At 41.2% G+C, this 9,897-nt stretch overlaps 1 protein-coding gene across 1 annotated transcript in view; it reads right to left on the reverse strand.

Moving 5' to 3' along the window:
* The window catches only part of LOC124612610 (transmembrane protein 229B-like), a 175,894-nt gene extending 168,564 nt beyond the window's left edge, over nucleotides 1–7,330 (reverse strand). Inside the window, exon 1 of the mRNA XM_047140903.1 lies at nucleotides 7,239–7,330. The gene's annotated coding sequence lies outside the window, so the exon portion shown is untranslated. The remainder of the gene's footprint in view (nucleotides 1–7,238) is intronic.
* Between the last annotated feature and the right edge of the window lie 2,567 nt (nucleotides 7,331–9,897).

Consider the following 9,897-nt stretch of genomic DNA (forward strand, 5'->3'; position numbering starts at 1 on the left):
GTAAATTCCGAAGCGTGCCATCGACAGTTTTCGCCGCGCCCGGGTTCCCGGGTTCGATTCCCGGCGGGGTCAGCGATTTTCTCTGCCTCGTGATGACTGGGTGTTGTGTGATGTCCTTAGGTTAGTTAGGTTTAAGTAGTTCTGAGTTCTAGGGGACTGATGACCATAGATGTTAAGTCCCATAGTGCTCAGAGCCATTTGAACGATTTGACAGTTTTCATGAGCGTTGTCTTACGAGTGTTTGCTGCAAAGCAAGGCGTTTCTTTTAGATCAGTCGCTTACTATGTATTGTTACACTGGATTTGTTTATTTGTCTAACATGAGTGCTAAATATCTCCCTTGTACTGGTAATGGTTAGCCTCTTCATCAGACCGACAAACCCTATTACAATCTATACCGCCGGCCGCGGTGGCCGAGCGGTTCTACGCGCTATAGTCTGGAACCGCGTGACCGCTACGGTCGCAGGCTCGAATCCTGCCTCAGGCATGGATGTGTGTGATGTCCTTAGGTTAGTTAGGTTTAAATAGTTCTAAGTTCTAGGGGACTTATGACCTCAGAAGTTGAGTCCCATAGTGCTCAGAGCCATTTGAACCATTTGAATAATCTATACATCGCCAGTCTCTTCGTATTGCCTGCACCCACACTTCTTTAATAAACCATATTACTCATTTCTATAATTGTGTTTCTCTGCGACTTTCCTTTCTATTATTGCTACCGGTTCGAACACTGCCGTTCGGATATATTAACACCATGTTATTACCGTGTCTCGTTAATTTTTCTCGTACAACTGCTAACAGGGTCTTTTCCTGCATTTCCTTTGTTTCTTCGCACGTTTTGTTTTCGTCGTACCAGTGCGAATGCTTCGAAGTCCTTCTTCTCCCTTTTTCTCCACGTCGTCGTCTCACTTATTATATATATATATATATATATATATATATATATATATATATATATATATATATAGTACATCAATGTTTTCTTCAAATCTAGGTAAATTTGTCACGCGATACTCTTTTATCCGCTTCATGAATTTATCCTAAGAAGATAGTCAGTCCATAAGTTATGAACAACTATATCTTACGATAATGCGACAACATTGTAATCTCACCGTGTGCGTTGAACCGGTAAGGCACTTTGTATGTAAATGCCAACATACAATAGGGTTCCAGTACATGAGGTCGAGACAAAGGGCGAAATGAAATTGACACATTTGAAGTCTATGCAAATTCATTGTGCATGAGTACAAACGGAACAAAAATGAATCAGAATCAATCACTGTCCTTCAAAATAGTCCATCAGTGGATCCAGACAGCGTTGCCGATGATGGGGCAGTCGTTGAATGCCATTAGTATTGTCATAAATTTGTACCCCGTGGCCGGCCGCTGTGACCGAGCGGATCAAGGCCCTTCAGTCCGGAATCGCGCTGCTGCTACGGTCGCAGGTTCGAATCCTGCATCGGACATGGATGTGTGTGATATCCCTAGGTTAGTTAGGTTTAAGTAGTTCAAAGTCTAGGGGATTGATGACCTCAGATGTTAAGTCCCATAGTGCTTAGAGCCATTTGAACCATTTTCTGTACCACGTGTGCCGAAATGCGGTGAGGATATCCGCCCTGTTTGCAAAGCTGGAATGAGGTCGAAGTGGAATGGATTGGGGGTCATTTGAGTAGGATGGGTGGGGGTGAATCTCCAACTCTACCGTAGTACACAATTCTTGATGACGTCTGCAGTGTGGGCTGTAGCATTATCATGCAGTATGATTTCATTATCCAGAAATTCCGGACGTTTTCGCTGTCAGCAACAGCTGTTCGTAGTTCCGCACATGGCACTGTAAGTAGCGTTTCTGCCGGCGACAAAGGCAATTTTCACGTATGCTCGCTGTTTCACTCTGCTTACATACGTCTTGTAGCACGGCCGAGCTCACACTGAATGTTTCAGGCGCTCGTATCGAGCCGTGTCAATCTGTCGGTTGATTTAGGTACTGTTTGTTGCGGGAATTTGAAAGTGTCCGATTACAGCGACGCCACATGTTCGCACGACATAACATAGTTGCCATGAATTACGAAATGATCTTCGTATGTTCTCCGCTTCGGTCACTTTGTGGAATCTGGCTTTCTGAATACACTAATTGTATTATTTAACTTCTTTCTCAGTTTGATTTTTATTAATGCGTGGTTCTGCCGTATGTCTTTGTCTTTGTAGTTTGCTTCACGTTTATGCGTTAATTCGAACGGTGTGCTAAATAGTCTGTGTAAAGTTCGTCCAAGAATTTCTAATTTACAGCTCCCTAAAACTGACAAAAATTTTCACAACACAGACAATAACATCTCCTTGTTACACTTACGGTGATCGTCGCTATCGCTATGTCCACTATCAAATTACTCTAACTTTTCCCTCTTGATCGTTCCACGCAATATGAGTCGGAAACAGTAATATGTTTCTTGAACCATACTGGAATGTAGGACCCCTGGAATTCTGTGGGAGAGGCTCTCCGAAATGCACAGCGCGTTCACTCCAGCGTCAGCCGTTTGAATGTGTTGTATGCTCTGTGACACTACCATGCTGGCTGCACACACACGTAACTGATTGCACAACTCTTCGTTGAATTTTCGATATTTCCTCCGTTCATCCAGTTTGGTAGCGGCCAAGACTAACGAATAATTTTGCGTAACGGAAACGGAACACTACGGCTGTATTTTCAAAAGAAGCTACATTTGCGACATCTTCAGGTCCTTTTTACCAAAAAACAACTTATATAGTTGCAGTGCTTGCATTTAATAACTTAACTGATGTAAAAATAACATACCAGAATTGCTTTGACATCGTAAAAAAAAAAAAAAAAAAAAAAACTCAACCAAGTACCCTGTGAGTGTACACACCAATACGTGGAAAGGCTTTATATTTATATGTAATTTTTTTACAGAAACTTGACTCATAAAATGGATAAGAGTGTAAAACAACATACTTTTAGAGTATTCCAAAAGTTACGTTGAAGAGTCCGTATTCTCCACATGCATGATTACCATGACAATTTTTTCTAATCTGTGTCTTTATGTTCATGTACTTTTATTCATTTTATGACTCAGGGTTCTGTAAAAAAAATTATATAAAGCCTTTCTATGTATTTATGTGTACACTCTCGGGATACTTTGGTTGAGTTTTGTTCATTTTACCATGTTTAAGTAGTTGTGGTATCTTATTTATACACCAATTAAGTTATTACACACAGGCATTGTAACAACATAAGTTGTTTTTTCATAAACACGGGCCGGCCGGAGTGGCCGTGCGGTTCTGGGCGCTGCAGTCTGGAGCCAAGCGACCGCTACGGTCGCAGGTTCGAATCCTACCTCGGGCATGGATGTGTGTGATGTTCTTAGGTTAGTTAGGTTTAATTAGTTCTAAGTTCTAGGCGACTGATGACCTCAGAAGTTAAGCCGCATAGTGCTCAGAGCCATTTTTCATAAACACGACCTGAAGATGAAGCGTTGAAACTGGCCGTCTGAACAATAAATACTTTGAAAATGCGGCTGCGGCGTTCCGTTTCCATTAATTACATTGTCAGCTGCTGTCACAAATTTTGTAAGTGATCTTCCTTGGAGAACTACACTTCCTAGGGCTTTGCTATTAAATCTCAGTCTGCCAATGGTCTTCACCGTAATTTCCCACTAATTAGCAGTAGTATGTCATTGTTAGAACTCGGAAAGCCTTGATCAGCGACCGAATGAGTTAGTGTAGTAGTAAGAGCACTGACTTCTCATTCAGGAAGACACCGATTCAAAACCTCTTTCGGCCATCCGAATTTAGGTTTCTCGTGGTTTCCCTAAATCGTTTAAGCCAAACGTCACGATGGGCAGTATAAAAACGAAACCGCCGATCTGCATCTACACACGTCACCAGATTTCAATGTATGCTCCACGCCTTCTGAAATCGCGGTCGATCAGACGACAAACGCTAATCTTTCTTCCATCTCTAAACATGGGTGCGTCAGGTTTACAGCTGACGACACGACGGCGTGTTCAGAAAGTATATATTGCATTGTTTCACCTTTCGTGATTGAGTAGAAGTATGTCAAGAGTGTTTTCGTAATATTTACAGTCGTAGAAAAAGCTTTCGACAATATAAGAAAAACAAGATGTTCAAGGTTAGAGAGGAATATAAGTACACTATAGAAACAGAAGAATAATTTACAGTGGCTGCAGGTAAACTAAATAGGGCAATGAAAGTGAAAGTTCTAGAAAGACAAGTCATTTCATTAAGGACGTCAGGCAGATACGCAATAATCACTGTTGTTTAACTTGTTTGAAACTTTGAAGGAAAGGATACTATTACAAGCGGAATAAAAAAAACGGGGCAAAAAGAAATGCAAAAGGTCGTAGGAGGTATAGACGTGGAAAAGAATGAAGGCTTAGAAATATTATCGAACTGAATAACATTAGGTAATTAGAAAGCCGTTATGGAAGGGATGTCAAATGGTACAATAGTGTAAAGAGAACTGCTGAACCTAAAGACTGGAGAGGATAACAGCGTAATTGTTTTCGAGAGCTCATGTCGACAAAGCAGATTGCGACCTCGATGATGGATTAAGAAAAATTTTGGGTGCAGGAGCCAAATAATTAGATCTCTTCGACCTTTAAATTCTTACATGATCTGAGTTCAGACCGGCGTGAGCCAAGTTGGTTTGCAGTACTAGAAGAAATGAAAAACTCTCTGCTGTGTAGAAAGCAATATGGCAAAAGATGAACGAACCAAGGAAAATATCAGAAGTGAAAATATCAAGATTAGTGTGTGTAGGAAAAGAACGCGAGTTACACCAAATACAGACAGAGAATCATGAAGGCATCCGTTAAACTAGAACCTTAAACAATTTAAAGACACATTGAGCATTAATCGACCGCGAATGTTTCAAAAATCGAAAAAGGTTTTCCAGAGACGTGTAGTGGTTTCTGAAAAACCTTTAATGTAAGTCTGAAGTACTGAATTGCATAGAAATGAAACATGCATAGTGGATCAGATTAAACTGTAATGCTTTATAATAAGTTTTAATGACTAAGTGGGAAAATTAATCACGTAATGAAGAGTACTGTAAAGGAAGAAGTTCACGAGAAGAAAGAACAGGCCAGTAGAACATCATTAGCGATGTTGTACATTTGTAAGTAGCAGTAATAGAAATTCTCTGAAGTGTTCAGCAAACACCATAGTCTGATGTTGCTGGATGCAATATTGACTTAAAAACACCGTAACGCTATGTCGGCCTGAAACGATAACGAAAATCACGAAAGATGGCTGTTATTTGATTCTAGCTCCTCTCGAAGAGCGACCTCTCGTCTTTGCCGTTTTTGTACCTCATTGATGATTTAAATGTCCCGTCGTTTGTCTTAACTATACCAGGAGAGAGCTGTTATGGCTAATTTAGTAAAACTGTGCTTTTCCGATTAGTGAGTTTTGACAGTGAGGCTACGAAGAAATTAGAAATCAGCAGACGTGTTAAAACAATTCAGAATGTCATATAGGAGCTTTTGCTTTATATAGACAAAAATGACTGCCGCAAGACGTAAAAATAAATTAGATATATCGCCTCTAAGGATCTTGACGTCGACAGGACGTTGAACCCTGGCATTTTTCCCTATTTGCTGACAGCAGAATTCGTCGTTGGCCGATTTAATTGTAGCGAAGCGAAGAAACGAACAACACAATTCTTGCTTACTTAGGCACAGGATGAAATGATGATAGATAAGAAAATATTCTGACAGAAAGTTATTTTAGGTAGTACACGAATCTATTTTCCTCTACCATCTCATCATTTTTCTGAGTATGGGCAGTTGAAAATAGAACATCACTTTCACTATTGTTTGCTCAAACAGTAAGAAAATGTCAGAGAAAATTGCGATTGGTGTGGGGTTAGTTGCTCAAAACAAAGTAGCAATTCTACTTTTCGCCCAAGCCGTTGCCAGAAGAACTAAGTTTCCTGAAAGACAGAACCAGAAATTTTTAATTTGCTTATCTTCATAGAATGACAATCCGAGGTAAATTGCTTTTGGTACATTGGTAAGAACTTGAGAAACGTCTCAGTTATATTTTCAAATTCCTCACGTAGGCTTGATCTCCCAAAGTACCTGTGAGACAGAGGACAATAATGACGTGTATATCCATTCAGTTATCGCTTTCCCTGTATTTAGATTGGAGATTACATAAGGAATTATTGATAAACACTTATCGACGAAAAGCGTACAGTGTAATTCATGTCGATGAAGTATTGATGAGGTACCTACATATTTCTGACAGTTACAGATTAAACTTTCTTCAGACAGGTCATTGCGTAGGTAATTCAGTCCTGAAGGTCATTCTACTGTTGTTGCTTGATAATTTCTTACTGTTCAGTATCAGCTGTTTTGAGAAATACAGCATAAGAGGTACTAACTCATAACTTTTCAGCTGCAAATGAAGCTTGCGTTTTTTTTGGAGTATTCTTTTTTTAGGACTCGTATACGCGGCAATGTTGAAACACTCTTTCAGTTGTCTTGCTTCCCATGTATAGTTTCCTGGTGATTTTGATTTTCCTATCTGCTTCCCGTCATTATGCCGTGGCGACCTCTTCCTCTTTTCTTTGTCGTTACTAATGATTTGAAGTTAACATTTTATGCTGATGTATTATTATAGTTATTTTTAATATTTTTGTTATTCCTGTTATTTAAGCAACATCTAACATCATCCATGAAACAATGTAGATTTTACCTTTTATTTCATGCAGTAGGAATAGAAAAAAAAATAATGGCGACGAAATGTTATTTCCTACTTAAACACATACTCTGCTACTTAAGTATTTTACAGATATGAAAAAATCAGTTTCAACGATTGTAAATGAGGTTTGCTGCTATGGATTTCCGACGTGCTTGTACCAAAGTTTCTACACTACTTTCAATGTTTTGTTTTTGTTTTTAGGGGTAGGATACTGTATTATCAGAAGGAACCAGAGTCTGTGAACATGGCAGTTAACATCGCGCGTTTCTATATTATCAGAGAACGCGACGGTCGGGGCTGCTGTGCCGTCATGTCGTCGGCTTCCTCACCGGTTCGCAGGGCCACGGCAGCAATCAATGAGCCGCACCTGCTACTGTTTCAGCGGCGCTGCGGGTGCTACCTGGCCGAGAACGGGCGAGTACCACACACGTGAGCTATTTCCGCGAGAGACCACGCTTTCCCGGCGAGATCGCTTGTGGCACATGCGCACTCGGCACCTACCTGAGCAGTCAGCGGCCGTGGCGACGGCTGTGGCCACCGCAGCAGTGTCGCTCCGCCCGCACGCCGCGCTGCGCCGCCATGATGCCGGCCGCGGCGACGGCCGCTTGGTGGCTCTGCCGGCGACCAGCTGGCCGACACGAGCGCTACTCGCGGTTCGCGCGTAGTTGGAACGGGCGACAGTGTTTTGTTCTGCTAATCGTATTGCAACACGATGTTTCGCAGCAAGTGATCTCTGTTCACAACGGAGATCGATTCAAAAATCAGCCGTGTAGTAACGTTTTCGGTTGGTTCATAGGTTCGTAGCGTGTTTGTTTTCCAATTGCTACGGGTTTATTATCGATTGTCGTTTTTTATTTGTAGTTCACTGTTGCCACATGAGTTAACAGACTGTCGGTTTGATATCGGCAGGCAGTGTGTAGAGCTATGGACGCTACAAAATGGAGTACCAAGCGGAGAAATCGGAAAGTTTCCAACAGTTCAATAGAGCACTGACAGTAGCAGAGGTATCCGGAAACATTTGCCATTATCCACACTGGCATTGGGATAATTCCATCGGAGAGAGCACGTCAAGAAAGCGGTTTCCTCGTTTTAAAGAAGAGTTTTTTGACGTTAGTGACAATCCACGTTCAGGAAGACCTTCGGGGTATGATGAAGATCGTCGAAATGCATTAATCCACAATGATCCACTCGAGAAATATGATAAATTGTGATTGTACTACCACAGTGCGACATTTGCATTAAATGAGGAAGGTTCAAAAATCAGGTGTATGGATACGACATGCTCTAAGCCAAAATCACAAAAATCAGCAGGTGTCCATTTGCGTGTTTTTACTTGCTCGTCATCAATTGGCTCGTGAACAACACCGATCATTCTTATCCTGTGTCGTTACTGGCAATGAGATAAAAGAAGGAATGGTTGAGCTCAGACAAAGCAGCAACTCCCAGAGGTGTAATCATCACTGGTGCCATTTATTGTAAACAACAGAGAAGTCTTGCAGACGAAATCTCAGAACAGCAACCAGGAAGAATGCATGAAGTGATGCTAGTCTACGATAACGCCCGCCCGCACTCTCCAAGAACTTCCTTTCCGGATGAAAGTGCGCTCCGAACATGGTTCGACGAGTTCTACGCCTCAAAACCATGTGATTTCTATAGTCGAAAAGTTATCCCAGCGTTGGCAGACTGTTACGTGTACCTGTTGTTTTTATTAAACTAATGGAAAAACGCTACAAGTTACATGAAACTAATAGTTCATTTACCTTCTACTGTCTGTGTGACTTAGTACAATACGAATTGGATGTTTACATTGTGAGAGCACTTACCTGTTCATTACAAAGAGAGAATTGCCATTTTGGATACTAATCCATCAACTGACACCATGTAGTAACACACAAAAAGAAATTACTATATAGCCTGCGCACAGTGTAGCATTACACCATATAAGAAATACCGCGATAATTATTTCTGAAATATGTAACTAAATTACTAAACTAATGCTGCCAAAAAACTGAAAGAGGAAAGAAAGTCAGAAATATGAAACTAACGCTGTGTACAGTCCAATTACAGTTCATTTTGGAAGACATGTACGTTTTGGAATTTCTCTGGCCGGGTTAGTCTCTTAAAATTTCCAGGAACATCAGGTGTATAGAAGACATTGCAATTAATTTTGTCCAAGTCACGTCAGATATTTATACAAAGGCGTATTTATAAAAAGAAATTTTACACACGTTTCGCTTCAGTTACCGTTTAAAACAGGAAGTTCAAATGGCTCTAAGCACCATGGGACTTAACATCTGAGGTCATCAGTCCCCTAGACCTAGAAGTACCTAAACCTAACTAACCTAGGTAAATCACACACATCCATGCCCGAGATAGGATTCGAACCTGCGACCGTAGCAGCAGCGCAGTTCCCGACTGAAGCGCCTAGAACAGCTCGGCCACAGCGGCCGGCAAAACAGGAAGTAGAAGTAACAATTCAACAATACTAAAATCCTATTGCACCACTAGCAGGTGCTAAGAAATCATTTATTGTTGCTGTCAGTTTCGACTGCTGTAAATCAAGCAATAATATCAGGTACATGATGCAAGAATTCAATGCTTCCATCCTGTATAAACTTGTAATGTGTCGGAACAATATCACTGTTAGATGTCTGAAGCAAATGGATGTTGTAAGCAATGCTTCAATACTAATTATTCAGTTCTGCTGTCAGTGTATATATTTGATTTTTGTGTAGACAGGCGTGGGACGTCACGTATGTATCCCACACAGATACTGTGACTAAAAGCTTTCTTGAACATGATGGTGGTTTATAACAGTCGAGACTAGTAGGAGTGATAAACATTTTAGTAGCACCTGATGGCGGTGCAATTAGATTTTCAGTACACACCAACTGCTGAAAATACTTCAATAAAACCTAAGTTTACATGAGCACAAGAAACGAAAAACAGCTTAGTGTTTTCTTGTGTGGGAGAGTAGCAAACATTAGCTAGTTCATGAGCAGACAGCACAAAATTATTGAACCACCATGACATCATAGGTTAAAATTGGGCCAGCCACCGTGGCCGAGCGGTTCTAGGCGCTTCAGTCTGGAGCCGCGCGATCGCTACAGTCGCAGGTTCGAATCCTGCCTCGGGCATGGATGTGTGTGACGTCCTTAGG

This window comes from Schistocerca americana, chromosome 4, assembly GCF_021461395.2.
Source record: "Schistocerca americana isolate TAMUIC-IGC-003095 chromosome 4, iqSchAmer2.1, whole genome shotgun sequence".
NCBI lineage: Eukaryota > Metazoa > Arthropoda > Insecta > Orthoptera > Acrididae > Schistocerca > Schistocerca americana.